The 22,177-nt window shown below is 42.4% G+C and overlaps 2 pseudogenes; both read left to right on the forward strand.

Moving 5' to 3' along the window:
• Positions 1–4,010: 4,010 nt before the first annotated feature.
• LOC110259121 lies at positions 4,011–8,474 on the forward strand (annotated as a pseudogene).
• A 6,924-nt stretch (positions 8,475–15,398) lies between these two features.
• On the forward strand, positions 15,399–16,437 carry LOC110259122 (annotated as a pseudogene).
• Positions 16,438–22,177: the final 5,740 nt, after the last annotated feature.

Consider the following 22,177-nt stretch of genomic DNA (forward strand, 5'->3'; position numbering starts at 1 on the left):
GATTCAAGCCTCGCTCCCATTAAATTTGGAATATTTACCGCTGGGGAACATACCCAACAGGAGCATCCTACCAAATTGCTTTGGCCCTTCAAACGTTAACATTTTTCATGTGATGAGATTTGCGTGAGAATTCATGGCCACATGGAGTTTTACTTATAGTCCATGTTGCAGAGAAAGAGCTAAGATGGAAAACTAATGCACTTTCCTTCCTAGAGAATGTGGCCAACGTTTTATGTCCTAGAAATTTACGGTGGTATGGGCGTTATATAATGGCTGGAGTAGAATGGTTAGAGATATTGGAATGCTGATGCTTTCCAGGTAACCTGAAGGGGTAGGAGAGGAAACAGACTGTGGGCTCAGCAGTGTTGTCAAGGCTCGCCAATTTTTGTCTTCAGAAAGAGGATGTAAATTTGTGGTCCTTGCTGTTTGGTTAAAAACAGAGTAAGGTGTGTTCCTGACTGCTGAGTTTCCAGATTTCCCAACTTTGACCCACTGATTCAAGCATATTATTAGCTTACATATTACCCTTTGAGAGCCATTGGATTCTTAGAGTTGTTTGGGGGTCTCAGTTTCAAGGTCACATGAATCATTCTGTTGAGCAACTGTAACTGGAGAGACATTTGAAGCCTTTTTCAAATTCTCCATGAGTTTGCACGGGGACACAGTTGAGAGAAGAGGAATTGTTGAACACCTGGGAGCGTGTGTGAGGGGTTAGTACCTGCCAAAGAAATAGTGCAATGTGAATGAAAGTCGTGTGCCCACCTCACCCCCACCCAGGTATAGGTACATCTTCTTAAGCATTGCTCTTTAACAGTGTGTGAGAATGTGTGTGTGTGTGTGTGTGTGTGTAAGAAGCTCTTCCTGCTTTGCAGGAAGCGGCCCTCAGCAGGAAGCCCCTTTGTTTCATCCTTGTAGCAGAGATGTATTATAAGTAACCTTAAAGCAGGCCCCTTCCCGTTCTACTCATCTCAGGCCCAAGCACACCTTTCACATCTTTTGATGAGAATCCCTAACTGAGAATTGGACCTTCCTTTAATTCACATTAAATTAAAATTTTACAATGAATGAGTCCAAAGAACAGGGATGGTCGGTATGCAGTTTCTGTGTTATTATTGGGACCCACCACATTTTCCGCAAATTTTCCACCGAGTTACTCTCCCTAAAGCGAGGCTGTCTGGCAAAATACATTCGGCTGGCATTCTGAATAAAAGCAGCTACCCTTGGAGTTCCCATTCGTGGCTCAACGGTTAATGAATTCGACTAGGAACCATGAGGTTGAGGGTTCAATCCCTGGCCTGCTCAGTGGGTTAAGGGTCTGGCGTTGCCACGGCTCGGATCTGCGTTGCTGGGGCTGTGCTGTAGGCCGGCGACTACAGCTCCTATTAGACCCCTGCCTGGGAACCTCTACATGCCACGGTGTGGCCCTGGAGAGACAACAACAACACACAGAAAGAGCAGCTATCCCTGCAGCGGGGAGCCAGACCCGATTTTGGCAACATCAGAAATCTGTTTCTAACAGGCTCTAGGCTTCAGTTTGAAGAGAAGCCTCTGCTGTGTTTTTATAACACCATCTAGTTGTGATAACTCTATGCTATGCATTAGACCTCCAGAACTTATTCATCTTCTAATTGCAATTTGTACCCTTTAACCTCATCGCCACATGTCTCAACCTTCAAGGTTGAGGTTAGGGGAAATGTTCAGAGGGTTAGAAAGACGTCAAAGTCATCAATTCTGGGCATACGTTGGACCGGTTGGAGCATGCTCTCTGGTAGCTTCCCAGAGACCAGGCAAGACCTTGGAAATAAAGGCTCTTGTGGGTGTGTCTCGTGGGGTTGGGCGTGAAGTCCAGTGATCTGCATCCCTCAGAGGATCCAGGACTTAAGTCTGACCAGGAGGAATAGAGCCACTGACATGGATTACGTGGAATCCAGAGTATCAATCAAGAGAGTTAAAAAAAGAGTTTTAAGAGGCTTTCTTTTTTTTTTTTTCAGATAGGATATTATGGACTAGATTTCATACATATCATGTTGGTATTTATACTACATTTTGTATTTCATAGAGTTACATTGCAAAGATGTGACTTCTTTCTATTAGCATAGGGGTTGGCAGGTTCATATTATCCCTTTTACAGATAGAACTTTTAGGCATATTGAAGTCTGCCATATTCTTCTTCGTGCAGCAACAGCTCGTCTTCAATTTCACAAAATGGATTTGTGGAACTAAATGTTTTTCCTAACTGACAGAAACATATCCTCTATGGCTTGCTGTGAAGCACCACTTCTATGTTTTGGTCTGATGTCTGCAACACTATTTTAAGAATCTTTTCCGTTTAACAGATGAAAGTATTAGATTTCATCAGAAGAACATGTAAGTACAGCCTATTAGCCGGAGTTAAATCATGTAATTCACTCATTGTCCACACACACTTGTTTCTCCCTGGCAGTAAGGTTAGCTGAGGTTGATCCAATCAAGAATGAGACCTTCCTGAAACACCTCAATATCCATAGTAATGGCGGGGTACCTGAGCCCAATTTAAAAAGGACCCCCCAAAATGACAATTTTTGGAATGATCTTAGACATTTTAATGAAGATTAGTAATGCAGCAAATATGTTGGATTGAACTCTAATTCAGAACACATAAATTACACTTGGTATTAATAGAAGCAAGGGTGGACTGCATATTCTGACAATAGCCTAAAAAGGGATCTGAAATTCAACCCATTATCGGTCCTATTTTATAGGTGACAATACCAAGGTTTGGAGAAGCACATTGGTCAAGCTCAGAATCCTCAAGTGGAAGAGATACTATTCAATCCAGTTTTTCTGACACAAAGCACTATGGATGTAAGCACAATAAATTGTGGCCTTCTCATGAATAGTTTCACTGTAGTGCTTATTGCCTTGATTTGTTCACATAGCATAGGAAGTAATGCCATGTTTGCCTCGTGGCTGCAGTGATGATTGATTTAGATCAGGTATTTAAGAAGATATGTGTATGGCAATGGAATGCGACTCAGCCATAAAAAGACCAAAATAGTGCCACTTGCAGCACCATGGATGGAACGAGAGACTCTCGTCCTAAGTGAAGCAAGTCAGAAAGAGCAAGACAAATACCATATGATATCGCTTATATCTGGGATCTCATATACGACACAAATGAATCTTTCCACAGAAAAGAAACTCATGGCTTGGAGAACAGACTTGTGGTTGTCAAGGGGGAAGGGAAGGGAGTGGATGGACTGGAGCTTGGGTTCATAGATGCAAACACTGCATTTGGAGAGGACAAGCAATATGATCCTGCGTATAGCATAGGAAAAATATAGTCACCTGTGATGGAACATGATGGAAGAAAGTGTGAGAAAAGAAAAAGAATATATAATATATATATATATATATATATATATATATATGTATGAGCATGTGTGTGAGATTGGTTCACTTTGCTGTACAGTAGGAACTTGACAGAACACTGTAACCCAAGTATAATGGGAAAAAATAAAAATCAATAAAACATTAAAAAAAGTAGATATGTGTATGGATATATCTAAAATGAAGGTGCCTGTAAGCAGGGTGTGTCCACATATCTATTTAGTATATTCACACTATTCCCAGCTAGCTGTTTCACTTGGGCAAGTCTCTTAACTCCACTGGCTTCAGGTCCCACCTGGAAATTGAAGGTATTGGCCTAGGTGATCACTATGTCCCTTCCAGCTCAAATGACTCTCAGGGTGTTAAAGGAAAAGCTCTAATTATGAGACCTTGATAGGACCACAGGGGAGTAGAAACTGAATCAGGAGGGACATGGAAAAGTGGGACATGAAATTAGAAGGGACAAAATCTCCATGACAACCTGACTCCAGAGAGCAAGTACCTGGAGAGCGTTCTTGCCCAACTGTCTTTTTCCTTTCACTCTGCCCTTGGTGACACATAGAAGAGGCTTCATGTGGGCACCTCTCTGGCTGAGTGGACAGCCAAGTCCATGGTCCAAAGTCTCCATACTGAAGTGCAGCATGCCCACCTGGAAAATCTGTTTGCAAAAGACATCCACAATTTTACCCTTTGTCAAGAACTCTGCCTTCCTGGGCCCTGAGTTAAGGTGAGAGGGCAAGATTCATAGAGATAGTGGATTCTGTGCTATCTCTGTAGCCATGTGATTCTTCCAGCTGGACCTTCATGGAGCCAGGTTTGTCGTCCTCAGTCTCTTTCTCCTTCTTCCACTATCCCTTCTCCCTTATGTCCACACCCTCCACTTCGGGCTCTTCCTGGAGTTTTCTGTCTCCCACTTTCCTGGAAAATATGAATCTGTGACCTGAAATGTCAGGTGTCACTCTGGAGTGAGGGACACCAGTTGACTTCTGGTTCTGAGGTGTCTTGGGGATGTAATCTTGACCTCTGCAGCCTTCTGTTTTCCACGTGTAAAATGGGGGTAAATCATCATTTAGAATCGAAGGACATGTCTGTATAGCTTAATGTATTGTAAAAGCCAACTGAATGTTAAGATTAAGAATGTACTGAATTTCAGGAGAATAAACCAAATCATGCTTATTTACGCTGTTCATCTTTATTCATCACAAGGACACTTATAATTCAATATGTTTAGTTGCAGATCTGTATTTATGTACTAATCATTCATCTGATTTCCATTTAAACATACAGCTTTGATTCATAATTTCTGTACAGCTAAGCCATGCAGGTTGCTGATAAAGATATGAACAAATATGTAGAATTTCATTGACCTCTTAAAGAAATTATCTTTGGAGAACGTGGGTGTCTGGAGACTCTACCGTGGGTAACAAGATATCAGAGAAGCCCCTTCTGAGCCAGGTAGTGTTGGTCTAACCGTCTCTTTAATCTTCTTTTACCTAATATTGTTTATTTTCATCCAGCAACATTCCTGGCTTTCTTGAGCTGATTTTGTGCCCTGCATGACCTCACAAGTGACCATGTCCTTAGTAGGTCCGATTTGGAAAAGGTTTTGCTAAGGTCTTTCGGTCATTGAGTCCCTGAAACACCACCCCCTAATGTGGTAGTAAATCTTTGATTTTTTAGGACTGCAGTTGTGGCATATGGAACATCCTGGTCTAGGGCATTGGAGCTGCAGCTGTCAGCCTACAGCACAGCAATGGCATGTCTGTGACATACACTGCAGCTCTTGGCAACACAGGATCCTTAACCACTGAGAAGGGCCAAGGATGAACCCACATCCTCATGGATACCCACATCCTCATGGGTGTTATCACTGAGTCTCACAGGAACTCCGAGGTGGTAAATCCTATTAGCCTATTGATAATGAGGCAACGAAGGCAAGAAATGTGAATAACTTGCTAAGGGTCACAGAGCCAGGAGGTAGAAGTCAGGAAGCTTAATGCCTCCAGCTGTGTTCTCTTCTCAGGATTATTTAGTCTGTTTAGGGTATTTGTGATTCCATGACAATATTTGGATTTTAATCTGACAGGTTTTGAGTGGAGTCTTTAAGACTGTCTATATTAAAAAATCATATCATCTGCAAGCAGGAGAAATTTCAATTCTGATGCCATCTATCCCTTCCTTCCTTCCTTCCTTCCTTCCTTCCTTCCTTCCTGCCTGCCTGATTGGCCTGGCTTGGACTTCTAGTACAATGTTGTGTAGGAATGTGTACATGGTCACCCTTGTCTTATTCTGTCTTAGGAGAAAAGCTTTCAATCATTTACCACTGAGTGTGGTGTTAGATGCAGGCATGTTCTCACGGCCTTTACTATGTTGAGGTAAATTCCTCCTACCTCACTTGTTGAGAGTTTTGATCATGATTGCAAGTTGAATTTGTCCAAAGCTTTTAGTGCATTTATTGAGAGGATTTTATGATTTTTTAATTTCATTCTGTTGATGTAATGTGTCACATTTATTGCTTTGCGTATGTTGACCCATTCTTGCATCCCAAGAACGAACCCTACCTGGTCATGGTATGATCCTTTGTACGTGCTGCTGAATTTTGTTTGCCAGTATTTCGTTGAGACTTTAAACTCTCTAGCAACCAAGGATATGACCCGTAGTTTCTTCCCTGGTAGTGTCCTTATCTTGCTTTTGCCGTCAAGTAATATGGCTTTGTAAAATGCCTTGGAAAGGTTCCTTTCTCTTCAGTTTTTTTGGAAGAGTTTTGAAAAGGATTGGCATTAATTCTTCCTTAAATGTTGGGTGGCAATTACGATGAAGCCTTCTTGTCCAGGGCTTTTCTTTGTGGGGAGGTTTCTGATTACTCATTCAGTCTCCTTGCTAGTTATTGTTCTGTTCAGACTTTGTGTTCTGTTTTTTTTTCTGATTCAGTTTTCCTAGGTTGTATGTGTCTAGAAATGTATCTGCTTCTTCTGTGCTGTCCAATGTGGTGGAAAACCTTGGGCACTGAGGGCCACTCTGGTGGAGCCCTGAAGCAGCAGAGGGGAGGGGCAGTGAGGTCAGAGTGTAGCTGCTCCTCTATTCTTTTCATGTGGTCTTCGTGGACTCTGTGGCCCAGGGGGGATGCTCTACCTTCATCCTTTGTTTTAGAATTTTAACATTGGTATCTTGCCTATGAATAGTTGCTAGAGTTTTTTTTTTTTATTTTCTGGTGAGGAGGACTGAATTCAGGAATAGTCTATGTTGCTATATCGATAATGACACTCAGAACTTAAAATCTAAACTCTTAACCCTTAACCAGAGTTTGATGCTGCTTCGTAAAATGAAAAATTCCTGCAATTAGATCAAAAGTTGAGGCCAGTAGTGAGTCATACTGGCTTCCCTTTGGGATATTTTGTATGAAGTCTTCCCTAAGAAGACTTTTTTCATAACATATTGGGGCAAACAGACTGTGCCCCTCCAAAATATTATCAGGATTCTAAATCTAGTTGTAATTTCCTAGGCCACCTAGGAGCTGTTTGATTGAATACATTTGCAGGAATCTTGAGAAGGTAGTATAAACAGAGTAATTTTTCTTATGAGTAAAAGAAGGGAATATAAGACTATATCTAGATGGTCATTTGGAGAGAAGAGCTCTTTTCAAAATTATTGTGAAATGATGCTACTTATGGAGTACTTTTATAATGCAGCAGTTATCCCCTGAATTATCAGAGGTCATTAAAAAATCTCTTAATTATTTAATTTTATCATATCTATGAGGTATAATGTTGTGCCAATTTCTGCTGTACAGCACAGTGACTCTGTCATATGTATATATACACTCTTTTTGAAACCTATAATTTAATCAATGATGTAGGCTTTTATATAATAATCACAGAATTCATATTGCTTTCTTTAAAACTTTTCAGTCAAACTTTAAAATCTCTTTATAAATGATCATGAGACCTCATGAAATAACGGAGAACCCGAAGCACTGAGAAGGTTCTTGCTGACAATTCAAGATAAAAACCTGAAGTCTTGACCTGAAGACCGTGAAGCATTTTCTTTCTTTTCCAGTTCTCCATGGAGGGAATGCATGGTATGCATTAGCTTTGTAAGTTACCCTTTCACCTGAGTCAGCAGTGCATTCTTTGTCTCTTTTCTGACTTCAGGAGTACAAAGCAATGACCAGGGAGAAAATACTACGAATATCACCGATTTTGTCCTCTTGGGATTCTCAGATTTTCCCCCAATCAGAGCAGCCCTCTTTGTGGTGTTCCTGGTGATATATATTTTGACTCTGACTTGGAATCTGTGTCTCATTGTCCTGATAAGGATGGATTCCCACCTCCACACACCCATGTACTTCTTCCTCAGTAATCTGTCCTTTATAGACATCTGCTATGTGAGCTCTACAGCCCCCAAGATGCTCTACGACTTCTTCCAGGCAAAGCCAACTATCACCGTTGTGGGTTGTGCCATTCAATACTTTGTGTGTTCAACCATGGGACTGAGCGAGTGTTGTCTCATGACAGTCATGGCTTATGACCGCTATGCTGCCATTTGTAACCACTCCTCTATTCATCCATCATGTCACCCTCTCTCTGTGGTCGGATGGTGCTGGGGTCCTATATGGCTGGACTTTCTGCTTCTCTGTCCCAAGTGTGTGCCATGCTTCAGCTCCACTTCTGTGGGCCTAATGTCATTCAACACTTCTTCTGTGACATGCCTCAGCTATTGGTTCTTTCCTGCTCTGACACGTTCTTCTTACAACTCTTGACTATTATATTAACTGTGATCTTTGGGATAATAAATGCCCTGGTTATCATGATGTCCTATGTCTACATTGTCATCTCCATCATGAAGATCACTTCCGCAAAAGGCTGGTCCAAGACTTTCAACACCTGTGCTTCTCACTTGACAGCAGTTACCCTCTTCTACACCTCAAGTATGTTTGTCTATTTGAGTTCCAGCTCTGGTGGTTCCTCCAGCTTTGACAGATTTGCTGCAGTCTTCTACACTCTGGTGATTCCCATGTTGAACCCTTTGATATAAGTCTGAGGAACAAAGACATCAAAGATGCCTGGAAGAGACTGAAAAAAGAGGAAAGAGTGTTGCTGAGGTAACAGATTGTGATGTCTGACAGGTTTGTCCTGCTAGAACCACTTTACCATGCAATGATATTCATATGAGTGGAGAATATCAAAATTCACACTGCCTTGGAGAAAAAGGTTGAATTTGACACAGATAATATACCAAAATGGACCCACAGCGGAATCACAGTGCACAATCAAAATATCTTTCAGTCCTTGAGGCCCATTATTTTCATTCTATTTGTGGTGTGGCTTCAACATTTACTCATCTGTCAGCAAGTATTCATGAGTCATTATGATTTAGAACTTTGTTGCTTCTTTTTTTACCCCCAAGATGACGTCTGTTCAATCTTAGATATGACCTTAAGAGAGCCACGTGACAGAAGTCCCAGGATTGTAGAAGACTTTTCCTCCCAAATACCTGTGATGCAGCATAACCTAGACATGACTGTGACCAATGTTCATTCTGTGTTCTGACCAGAATGAGAATGAACCCAGAGAGGGAGTGTACCATTGGACAGAAACAAAGTGTTCAATTGGCCTGATCGTGCCTCCGGTGGAGGTTCCTCTGAGACAGCCTACATTTGTGTTAAGGGCTCTTTCAGTGGTTATTGTCTGCTAAGTCTCTGGTCACCTCCGAATCTCCACCAGCTGCAGTCTGAGGAAGGAGGAGGAGGTGATCTGAATCATGACGAGGAATGGAATGATATATGCAGTCCCTTCAGGGGTATTTACTTATGAGTTCGCCGGTGTAATTTTTGCCTCTAGTGTCCAGTGGGGATTTCTGTTGGAGATGGTATCCAAATACCCATGTCACAGTCCCTGGTAATCTCTCATATTGTGGGATTCAAGCCTCGCTCCCATTAAATTTGGAATATTTACCGCTGGGAACATGCCCAACAGGAGCATCCTACCAAATGGCTTTGGCCCCTTCAAACGTTAACATTTTTCATGTGATGAGATTTGCGTGAGAATTCATGGCCACATGGAGTTATTTCCTTATAGTCCATGTTGCAGAGAAAGAGCTAAGATGGAAAACTAATGCACTTTCCTTCCTAGAGAATGTGGCCAACGTTTTATGTCCTAGAAATTTACGGTGGTATGGGCGTTATATAATGGCTGGAGTAGAATGGTTAGAGATATTGGAATGCTGATGCTTTCCAGGTAACCTGAAGGGGTAGGAGAGGAAACAGACTGTGGGCTCAGCAGTGTTGTCAAGGCTCGCCAATTTTTGTCTTCAGAAAGAGGATGTAAATTTGTGGTCCTTGCTGTTTGGTTAAAAAACAGAGTAAGGTGTGTTCCTGACTGCTGAGTTTCCAGATTTCCCAACTTTGACCCACTGATTCAAGCATATTATTAGCTTACATATTACCCTTTGAGAGCCAGTGGATTCTTAGAGTTGTTTGGGGGTCTCAGTTTCAAGGTCACATGAACATTCTGTTGAGCAACTGTAACTGGAGAGACATTTGAAGCCTTTTTCAAATTCTCCATGAGTTTGCACGGGGACACAGTTGAGAGAGAGGAATTGTTGAACACCTGGGAGCGTGTGTGAGGGGTTAGTACCTGCCAAAGAAATAGTGCAATGTGAATGAAAGTCGTGTGCCCACCTCACCCCCACCCAGGTATAGGTACATTTCTTAAGCATTGCTCTTTAACATGTGTGAGAACGTGTGTGTGTGTGTGTGTGTGTAAGAAGCTCTTTGCAGGAAGCGGCCCTCAGCAGGAAGCCCCTTTGTTTCATCCTTGTAGCAGAGATGTATTATAAGTAACCTTAAAGCAGGCCCCTTCCCGTTCTACTCATCTCAGGCCCAAGCACACCTTCACATCTTTTGATCAAGCAATACCTTGCCTAGCCTGTAGTTTCTTTCCATAGATCAAAGAGGTAGAACTGAAGAAGAAGAACTTAGAAGATGATCAGATCCTTCCTTAGCTTCCACACTGCAGCAATCTCACGAATCAGCTGTGCGAACGAGATCACATCTAAGGAAAGATCACAAGATGTTGACAAGCCTGAAGGTCAGGAGATGCATGCAGTGGGAGATGGTGAGGAGTCTGGTCTCTGGAGTTCCCTTGTGGTGCAGCAGGTAAGGATCCAGTGTTGTCACTGAGTGGCTTGGGTCGCGCAGTGGTGAGGGTTCAATCCATGGCCAGGGAACGTCCACGTGCCACATGTGTGGCCCTCCCCTGAACCAAAGGAGTCTGATTCCGTATCTGAAGGATTAACTGAGATTACTTCCCTTTTCCCTTTAAAACCTTTCATGGCCAAGCAATCTCAGAGCTGGGTTTTGGACACACCCAAATCACCATCTCCCTAAGATGGCTGGCATTCTGATTAAAAGCAGCTACCCTTGGAGTTCCCATCGTGGCTCAGCGGTTAATGAATTGACTAGGAACCATGAGGTTGAGGGTTCAATCCCTGGCCTTGCTCAGTGGGTTAAGGGTCTGGCGTTGCCACGGCTCGGATCTGGGCTGCTGGGGCTGTGGCGTAGGCCGGCAACTACAGCTCCTATTAGACCCCTAGCCTGGGAACCTCCACATGCAATGGAACACTACTCAGACATAAAAAGACCAAAATTGTGCCACTTGCAGCACCATGGATGGAACGAGAGACTCTCATCCTAAGTGAAGCAAGGCAGAAGGAGTAAGACAAATACCGTATGATATCGCTTATATCTGGGATCTCATATACGACACAAATGAATCTTTCCACAGAAAGGAAACTCATGGGCTTGGAGAACAGACTTGTGGTTGCCAAGGGGGAAGGGAAGAGAGTGGGATGGACTGGGAGCTTGGGGTTCATAGATGCAAACACCTGCATTTGGAGAGGACAAGCCATATGATCCTGCGGTATAGCATAGGAAACAATATTAGTCACCTGTGATGGAACATGATGGAAGAAAATGTGAGAAAAAGACAAAGAATATATATATATATATATATATGAGCATGTGTGAGATTGGTTCAACTTGCTGTACAGTAGGAATTTGACGGAACACTGTAAACCAAGTATAATGGGAAAAAAACAAAAGTCAATAAAACATTAAAAAAAGGAGATATGTGTATGGATATATCTAAAATGAAGGTGCCTTGTAAGCAGGGTGTGTCCACATATCTGATTTAGTATATTCACACTACACCAGCTAGCTGTTTCACTTGGGCAAGTCTCTTAACTCCACTGGCTTCAGGTCTCCACCTGGAAATTGAAGGTATTGGCCTAGGTGATCACTATGTCCCTTCCAGCTCAAATGACTCTCAGGGTGTTAAAGGAAAAGCTCTAATTATCAGATTTTGATAGGACCACAGGGGAAGTGGGGAACTGAATCAGGAGGGACATGGCAAAGTGGGACATGAAATTAGAAGGGACAAAATCTCCATGACAACCCTGACTCCAGAGAGCAAGTACCTGGAGAGCGTTCTTCCCAACTGTTTTTTCCTTCACTCTGCCCTTGATGACACATAGAAGAGGCTCTCATGTGGGCATCTCTCTGGCTGAGTGGACAGCCAAGTCCATGGTCCAAAGTCTCCACACTGAAGTGCAGCATGCCCACCTGGAAAATCTGTTTGCAAAAGACATCCACAATTTTACCCTTTGTCAAGAACTCTGCCTTCCTGGGCCCTGAGTCAAGGTGAGAGGGCAAGATTCATAGAGATAGTGGATTCTGTGCTATCTCTATAGCCATGTGATTCTTCCAGCTGGACTTTCAGGAGCCAGGTTTGTCGTCCTCAGTCTCTTTCTCCTTCTTCCACTATCCCTTCTCCCTTATGTCCACACCCTCCACTTGGGCTCTTCCTGGATTTTCTGTCTCCCACTTTCTGGAAATATGAATCTGTGACCTGAAATGTCAGGTATCACTCTGGAGTGAGGGACACATGTTGATGTCTGGTTCTGCCAGTGTCTTGGGATTAATCTTGACTCTGCAGCCTTCTGTTTTCCACCTGTAAAATGGGGTAAATCTCATTTAGAATCGAAGGACATGTCTGTATAGCTTAATGTATGGTAAAAGCTAACTGAATGTTAAGATAAAGAATTTACTGAATTTCAGGAGATTAAACCAAATTGTGCTTATTTACACTGTTCATCTTTATTCAACCCAAGGACACTTAGAATTCAATATGTTTAGTTGCAGATCTGTTTTTATGTACTAATCATTCATCTGATTTCCATTTAAACATACAGCTTTGATCATAATTTCTGTACACTAAGCCAAGCAGGTTGCTGATAAAGATATGAACAAATATCATAATTTCATTGCCTCTTAAGTAATCATCTTAGAGAACGTGGGTGTCTGGAGACTATAGGGTGGGTCACAGATATCAGAGAAGCCCCCGTCCGAGCCCAGGTAGTGTTGGTCTAATGTCCCTTTAATCTTCTTTTCCTAACATTGTTATTTTCATCCAGCAACTTTATGGTTTCTGACCTGATTTTGTGCCCTGCACGACCTCACAAGTGACCATGTCCTTAGTAGGTCCGATTTGGAAAAGGTTTTGCTAAGGTCTTTCGGTCATTGAGTCCTGAAACACCACCCCCTGTGTGGTAGTAAATCTTTGTTTTTTAGGACTGCAGTTGTGGCATATGGAACATCCTGGTCTAGGGGAATGGAGCTGCAGATGTCAGCCTACACCACAGCAATGGCATGTCTGTGACATACACTGCAGCTCTTGGCAACACAGGATCCTTAACCACTGAGAAGGGCCAAGGATCGAACCCACATCCTCATGGATACCCACATCCTCATGGGTGTGTTATCACTGAGTCTCAGCAGGAACTCCGAGGTGGTAAATCCTATTACGCCTATTGATAAATGAGGCAACGAAGGCACAGAAATGTGAATAACTTGCTAAGGGTCACAGAGCCAGGAGGTAGAAGTCAGGAAGCTTAATGCCTCCAGCTGTGTTCTCTTTCTCAGGATTATTTGTCTGTTTAGGGTATTTGTGATTCCATGACAATATTTGGATTGTTTAATCTGACAGGTTTTGAGTGGAGTCTTTAAGACTGTCTATATTAAAAAATCATATCATCTGCAAGCAGGAGAAATTCAATTCTGATGCCATCTATCCCTTCCTTCCTTCCTTCCTTCCTTCCTTCCTTCCTTCCTTCCTTCCTTCTTGCTGGATTGGTCTGGCTTGGACTTCTAGTACAATGTTGTGTAGGAATGTGCACAGTGGTCACCCTTGTCTTATCTCCTGTCTTAGGAAGAAAAGCTTTCAATCATTTACCACTGAGTGTGTGTTAGATGCAGGCATGTTCTCATGGCCTTTACTATGCTGAGGTAAATTCCTCCTACCTCACTTGTTGAGAGTTTTGGTCATGATTGCAAGTTGAATTTGTCCAAAGCTTTTAGTGCATTTATTGAGAGGATTTTATGATTTTCTATATTTCATTCTCTTGATGTAATGTGTCACATTTATTGCTTTGTGTATGTTGACCCATTCTTGCATCCCAAGAACGAACCCTACCTGGTCATGGTATGATCCTTTGTATGTGCTGCTGAATTTTGTTTGCTAGTATTTCGTTGAGACTTTAAAAATCTGTAGTAACCAGGATAATGACCCGTAGTTTTCTTCCCTGGTAGTGTCCTTAGCTTGCTTTGCCGTCAAAGTAATATTGGCTTTGTAAAATGCCTTTGGAAAGGTTCCTTTCTCTTCAGTTTTTTGGAAGAGTTTGAAAAGGATTGGCATTAATTCTTCCTTAAATGTTGGGTGCAATTTACGATGAAGCCTTCTTGTCCAGGGCTTTTCTTTGTGGGGAGGTTTCTGATTACTGATTCAGTCTCCTTGCTAGTTATTGTTCTGTTCAGACTTTCTGTTCTGTTTTTTTTTTTTTCTGATTCAGTTTTTCCTAGGTTGTATGTGTCTAGAAATGTATCTGCTTCTTCTGTGCTGTCCAATCTGGTGGAAAACCATGGGCACTGAGGGGCCACTCTGGTGGAGCCCTGAAGCAGCAGAGGGGAGGGGCAGTGAGGTCAGAGTGTAGCTGCTCCTCTATTCTTTTCATGTGGTCCTTCGTGGACTCTGTGGCCCAGGGGGGATGCTCTACCTTCATCCTTGTTTTAGAATTTTAACATTCTTATCTTGCCTATGAATAGTTACTAGTTTTTTTTTTTTATTTTCTGGTGAGGAGGACTGAATTCAGGAATAATCTATCTTGCTATATTGATTATGACAGTGAGAACTTAAAATCCACGCTCTTAACCCTTAACCAGAGTTTGATGCTGCTTCCTAAAATGAAAAATTCCTGCAATTAGGACAAAAGTTGGGGCCAATAGTGATTTGTACTGGCTTCCCTTTGGGATAATTTGTATGAAGTCTTCCCTAAGAAGATGTTTTTCATAACTTATTGGGGCAGACAGTCTGTGTCCCTCCAAAATACTATCAGGATTCGAAATCACGGTGTAAATTCCTAGGCCACGTAGGAGCTGTTTGATTGAATATATTTTCAAAACTCTTGGTAAGGTATAATGAACAGTGCAATTTTTCTTATGAGTAAAAGAAGAGAATATAAGACTATATCTAGATGGTCATTTGGGAGAGAAGAGCTCTTTCAAAATTATTGTGAAATGATGCTATTTATGCAGTACTTTTATAATGCAGCAGTTATCCCCTGAATTATCAGAGGTCATTAAAAACCTCTTAATTATTTAATATTATCATATATTTGAGGTATAATGTGCCAATTTCTGCTGTAAAGCACAGTGACTCTGTCATATGTATGTATGTATATATGTATATACACACTCTTTTTTGAAACCTATAATTTTAATCAATGATAGTCTTTACATGATAATCACGGAATTCATATTGCTTTCTTAAAACTTTTCAGTCAAACTTTAAAATCTCTTTATAAATGATCATGAGACCTCATGAAATAACGGAGAAGGTTCTTGCTGACAATTCAAGATGAAAACCTGAGGTCTTGACCTGAAGACAGTGAAGCATTTTCTTCTTTTCCAGTTCTCCATGGAGGAATGCATGGTATGTATTAGCTTTGTAAAGTTACCCTTTCACCTGAGTCAGCAGTGCATTCTCTTGTCTCTTTTCTGACTTCAGGAGTACAAAGCCAATGACAAGGGGAGACAATACTACGAATATCACGATTTTGTCCTCTTGGGATTCTCAGATTTTCCCCATATCAGAGCAGCCCTCTTTGTGGTGTTCCTGGTGATATATATTTTGACTCTGACTTGGAATCTGTGTCTCATTGTCTTGATAAGGCTGGATTCCCACCTCCACACACCCATGTACTTCTTCCTCAGTAATCTGTCCTTTATAGACATCTGCTATGTGAGCTCTACAGCCCCCAAGATGCTCTACGACTTCTTCCAGGCAAAGCCAACTATCACCGTTGTGGGTTGTGCCATTCAATACTTTGTGTTTTCAACCATGGGACTGAGCGAGTGTGGTCTCATGACAGTCATGGCTTATGACCGCTATGCTGCCATTTGTAACCCACTCCTCTATTCATCCATCATGTCACCCTCTCTCTGTGGTCGGATGGTGCTGGGGTCCTATATGGCTGGACTCTCTGCTACTCTGTCCCAAGTGTGTGCCGTGCTTCAGCTCCACTTCTGTGGGCCTAATGTCATCCACCACTTCTTCTGTGACATGCCCTTGATGTTAGGTCTTTCCTGCTCTGACACGTTCTTGTTCAAGTCTTGACTGCTATATTTACAGTGATCTTTGGGATAATAAATGCCCTGATTATCATGATGTCCTATGTCTACGTTGTCATCTCCATCATGAAGATCACTTCCGCAAAAGGCCGGACCAAGGCTTTCAACACCTGTGCTTCTCACTTGACAGCAGTTACCCTCTTCTACACCTCAGGTATTTTGTCTATTTGAGTTCCAGCTCTGGTGGGTCCTCTGGCCTTGACAGATTTGCTGCAGTGTTCTACACTCTGGTGATTCCCATGCTGAACCCTTTGATATACAGTCTGAGGAACAAAGACATCAAAGATGCCTTGAAGCGACTGAAAAAGAGGAAAGAGTGTTGCTGAGGTAATAGATTGTGATGTCTGACAGGTTTGTCCTGTTAGAATCACTTTACCATGCAATGATATTCACATGAGTGGAGAATATCAAAATTCACACTGCCTTGGACAAAAAGGTTGAATTTGACACAGATAATATACCAAAATGGACCCACAGCGGAATCACAGTGCACAATCAAATCATCTTTCAGTCCTTGAGGCCCATTATTTTCATTCTATTTGTGGTGTGGCTTCAACATTTACTCATCTGTCAGCAGTGTTCATGAGTCATTACGATTTAGAACTTTGTTGATTCCTTTTTACCACAAAGATGACGTCTGTTCAATCTTAGATATGACCTTAAAGGAGAGCCACGTGACAGAAGTCCCAGGATTGGAGAAGACTTTCCTCCCAAATACTGTGATGCAGCATAACCTAGACATGACTGTGACCAATGTTCATTCTGTGTTTCTGACCAGAATGAGAATGAACCCAGAGAGGGAGTGTACCATTGGACAGAAACAAAGTGTTCAATTGGCCTGATCGTGCCTCCGGTGGAGGTTCCTCTGAGCTAGCCTACATTTGTGTTAAGGGCTCTTTCAGTGTTATTGTCTGCTAAGTCTCTGGTCACCTCCGAATCTCCACCAGCTGCAGTCTGAGGAAGGAGGAGGAGGTGATCTGAATCATGACGAGGAATGGAATGATATATGCAGTCCCTTCAGGGGTATTTACTTATGAGTTCGCCGGTGTAATTTTTTGCCTCTAGTGTCCCGTGGGATTTCTGTTGGAGATGGTATCCAAATACCTATGTCACAGTCCCTGGTAATCTCTCATATTGTGGATTCAAGCCTCGCTCCCATTAAATTTGGAATATTTACTGCTGGGGAACATACCCAACAGGAGCATCCTACCAAATGGCTTTGGCCCCTTCAAACATTAACATTTTTCATGTGATGAGATTTGCGTGAGAATTCATGGCCACATGGAGTTATTTCCTTATAGTCCATGTTGCAGAGAAAGAGCTAAGATGGAAAACTAATGCACTTTCCTTCCTAGAGAATGTGGCCAACGTTTTATGTCCTAGAAATTTATGGTGGTATGGGAGTTATATAATGGTTGGAGTAGAATGGTTAGAGATATTGGAATGCTGATACTTTCCAGGTAACCTGAAGGGGTAGGAGAGGAAACAGACTGTGGGCTCAGCAGTGTTGTCAAGGCTCGCCAATTTTTGTCTTCAGAAAGAGGATGTAAATTTGTGGTCCTTGCTGTTTGGTTAAAAAACAGAGTAAGGTGTGTTCCTGACTGCTGAGTTTCCAGATTTCCCAACTTTGACCCACTGATTCAAGCATATTATTAGCTTACATATTACCCTTTGAGAGCCATTGGATTCTTAGAGTTGTTTGGGGGTCTCAGTTTCAAGGTCACATGAATCATTCTGTTGAGCAACTGTAACTGGAGAGACATTTGAAGCCTTTTTCAAATTCTCCATGAGTTTGCACGGGGACACAGTTGAGAGAAGAGGAATTGTTGAACACCTGGGAGCGTGTGTGAGGGGTTAGTACCTGCCAAAGAAATAGTGCAATGGGAATGAAAGTCGTGTGCCCACCTCACCCCCACCCAGGTATAGGTACATCTTCTTAAGCATTGCTCTTTAACAATGTGTGAGAACGTGTGTGTGTGTGGTGTGTGTGTAAGAAGCTCTTTGCAGGAAGCGGCCCTCAGCAGGAAGCCCCTTTGTTTCTTCCTTGTAGCAGAGATTTATTATAAGTAACCTTAAAGCAGGCCCCTTCCCGTTCTACTCATCTCAGCCCAAGCACACCTTTCACATCTTTTGATCAAGCAATACCTTGCCTAGCCTGTAGTTTCTTTCCATAGATCAAAGAGGTAGAACTGAAGAAGAAGAACTTAGAAGATGATCAGATCTCTTCCTTAGCTTCCACACTGCAGCAATCTCACGAATCAGCTGTGCGAACGAGATCACATCTAAGGAAAGATCACAAGATGTTGACAAGCCTGAAGGTCAGGAGATGCATGCAGTGGGAGATGGTGAGGAGTCTGGTCTCTGGAGTTCCCTTGTGGTGCAGCAGGTTAAGGATCCAGTGTTGTCACTGCAGTGGCTTGGGTCGCTGCTGTGGTGAGGGTTCAATCCATGGCCAGGGAATGTCCACGTGCCACATGTGTGGCCCTCCCGTGAACTAAAGGAGTCTGATTCCGTATCTGAAGGATTAACTGAGATTACTTCCCTTTTTCCCTTTAAAACCTTTCATGGCCAAGCAGAGTCGACAGATCTGGTTTTTGGACACACCCAAATCACCATCTCCCTAAGATGGCTGGCATTCTGAATAAAAGCAGCTACCCTTGGAGTTCCCATCTTGGCTCAGCGGTTAATGAATTTGACTAGGAACCATGAGGTTGAGGGTTCAATCCCTGGCCTTGCTCAGTGGGTTAAGGGTCTGGCGTTGCCTCGGCTCGGATCTGGCGTTGCTGGGGCTGTGGTGTAGGCCGGCAACTACAGCTCCATTAGACCCCTAGCCTGGGAACCTCCACATGCAATGGAACACTACTCAGACATAAAAAGACCAAAATTGTGCCACTTGCAGCACCATGGATGGAACGAGAGACTCTCATCTTAAGTGAGGCAAGGCAGAAGGTGTAAAACAAATACCGTATGATATCGCTTATATCTGGGATCTCATATACGACACAAATGAATCTTTCCACTGAAAGGAAACTCATGGACTTGGAGACCAGACTTGTGGTTGCCAAGGGGAAGGGAAGGGAGTGGGATGGACTGGGAGCTTGGGGTTCATAGATGCAAACACCTGCATTTGGAGAGGACAAGCAATATGATCCTGCGGTATAGCATAGGAAACAATATTAGTCACCTGTGATGGAACATGATGGAAGAAAATGTGAGAAAAAGAAAAAGAATATATATATATATATATATATATATATATATGAGCATGTGTGAGATTGGTTCAATTTGCTGTACAGTAGGAATTTGACGGAACACTGTAAACCAAGTATAATGGGAAAAAATAAAAATCAATAAAACATTAAAAAAGGAGATATGTGTATGGATATATCTAAAATGAAGGTGCCTTGTAAGCAGGGTGTGTCCACATATCTGATTTAGTATATTCACACTATTCCCAGCTAGCTGTTTCATCTTGGGCAAGTCTCTTAACTCCACTGGCTTCAGGTCTCCATCTGGAAATTGAAGGTATTGGCCTAGGTGATCACTATGTCCCTTCCAGCTCAAATGACTCTCAGGGTGTTAAAGGAAAAGCTCTAATTATCAGATCTTGATAGGACCACAGGGGAAGTGGGGAAGTGAATCAGGAGGGACATGGCAAAGTGGGACATGAAATTAGAAGGGACAAAATCTCCATGACAACCCTGACTCCAGAGAGCAAGTACCTGGAGAGTGTTCTTGCCGAACTGTTTTTTTCTGTTCACTCTGCCCTTGATGACACATAGAAGAGGCTCTCATGTGGGCATCTCTCTGGCTGAGTGGACAGCCAAGTCCATGGTCCAAAGTCTCCATACTGAAGTGCAGCATGCCCACCTGGAAAATCTGTTTGCAAAAGACATCCACAATTTTACCCTTTGTCAAGAACTCTGCCTTCCTGGGCCCTGAGTCAAGGTGAGAGGGCAAGATTCATAGAGATAGTGGATTCTGTGCTATCTCTGTAGCCATGTGATTCTTCCAGCTGGAATTTCATGGAGCCAGGTTTGTCGTCCTCAGTCTCTTTCTCCTTCTTCCACTATCCCTTCTCCCTTATGTCCACACCCTCCACTTCGGGCTCTTCCTGGAGTTTTCTGTCTCCCACTTTCCTGGAAAATAAGAATCTGTGACCTGAAATGTCAGGTATCACTCTGGAGTGAGGTTCACATGTTGACGTCTGGTTCTGCAGTGTCTTGGGGAATTAATCTTGACCTCCGCAGCCTTCTGTTTTCCACCTGTAAAATGGGGGTAAGGAATCATTTAGAATCGAAGGACATGTCTGTATAGCTTAATGTATGGTAAAAGCTAACTGAATGTTAAGATAAAGAATTTACTGAATTTCAGGAGAATAAACCAAATCATGCTTATTTACACTGTTCATCTTTATTCAACCCAAGGACACTTATAATTCAATATGTTTAGTTGCAGATCTGTTTTTATGTACTAATCATTATCTGATTTCCATTTAAACATACAGCTGTGATTCATAATTTCTGTACAGGTAAGTCAAGCAGGTTGCTGATAAAGATATGAACAAATATCATATATAATTCCATTGGCCCTTTACAGTAATCATCCTTAGAGAACGTGGGTGTCTGGAGACTCTAAGGTGGGTGTCAGAGATATCAGAGATTCCCCCGTCCGAGCCCAGGTAGTGTTGGTCTAAGTGTCCCATTTAATCTTCTTTTGCTTAACATTGTTAGTCTTCATCCAGCAACTTTTATGGTTTTTCTGACCTGATTTTGTGCCCTGCACGACCTCACAAGTGACCATGTCCTTAGTAGGTCCGATTTGGAAAAGGTTTTGCTAAGGTCTTTCGGTCATTGAGTCCCTGAAACACCACCCCCCTGTGTGGTAGTAAATCTTTGTTTTTTTAGGACTGCAGTTGTGGCATATGGAACATCCTGGTCAAGGGCATTGGAGCTGCAGATGTCAGCCTACACCACAGCAATGGCATGTCTGTGACATACACTGCAGCTCTTGGCAACACAGGATCCTTAGCCACTGAGAAGGGCCAAGGATCGAACCCACATCCTCATGGATACCCACATCCTCATGGGTGTGTCATCACTGAGTCTCAACAGGAACTCCGAGGTGGTAAATCCTATTACGCCTATTGATAAATGAGGCAACGAAGGCACAGAAATGTGAATAACTTGCTAAGGGTCACAGAGCCAGGAGGTAGAAGTCAGGAAGCTTAATGCCTCCAGCTGTATTCTCTTTCTCAGGATTATTTAGTCTGTTTAGGGTATTTGTGATTCCATGACAATATTTGGCTTGTTTAATCTGACAGGTTTTGAGTGGAGTCTTTAAGACTGTCTATATTAAAAAATCATATCATCTGCAAGCAGGAGAAATTTCAATTCTGATGCCATCTATCCCTCCCTTCCTTCCTTCCTTCCTTCCTTCCTTCCTTCCTTCCTTCCTTCCTTCCTTCCTTCCTTCCTTCCTTCCTTCCTTCTTGCCGGATTGGCCTGGCTTGGACTTCTAGTACAATGTTGTGTAGGAATGTGTACAGTGGTCACCCTTGTCTTATCTCCTGTCTTCGGAGAAAAGCTTTCAATCATTTACCACTGAGTGTGGTGTTAGATGCAGGCATGTTCTCACGGCCTTTACTATGTTGAGGTAAATTCCTCCTACCTCACTGCTGAGAGTTTTGATCATGATTGCAAGTTGAATTTGTCCAAAGTTTTAGTGCATTTATTGAGAGGATTTTATGATTTTCTATATTTCATTCTGTTGATGTAATGTGTCACATTTATTGCTTTGTGTATGTTGACCCATTCTTGCATCCCAAGAACGAACCCTACCTGGTCATGGTATGATCCTTTGTATGTGCTGCTGAATTTTGTTTGCTAGTATTTCATTGAGACTTTAAAAATCTGTAGTAACCCAGGATAACGACCCGTAGTTTTCTTCCCTGGTAGTGTCCTTATCTTGCTTTGCCGTCAAAGTAATATTGGCTTTGTAAAATGCCTTTGGAAAGGTTCCTTTCTCTTCAGTTTTTTGGGAAGAGTTTGAAAAAGATTGGCATTA

Source organism: Sus scrofa, unplaced genomic scaffold (assembly GCF_000003025.6).
Source record: "Sus scrofa isolate TJ Tabasco breed Duroc unplaced genomic scaffold, Sscrofa11.1 Contig874, whole genome shotgun sequence".
Lineage (NCBI taxonomy): Eukaryota > Metazoa > Chordata > Mammalia > Artiodactyla > Suidae > Sus > Sus scrofa.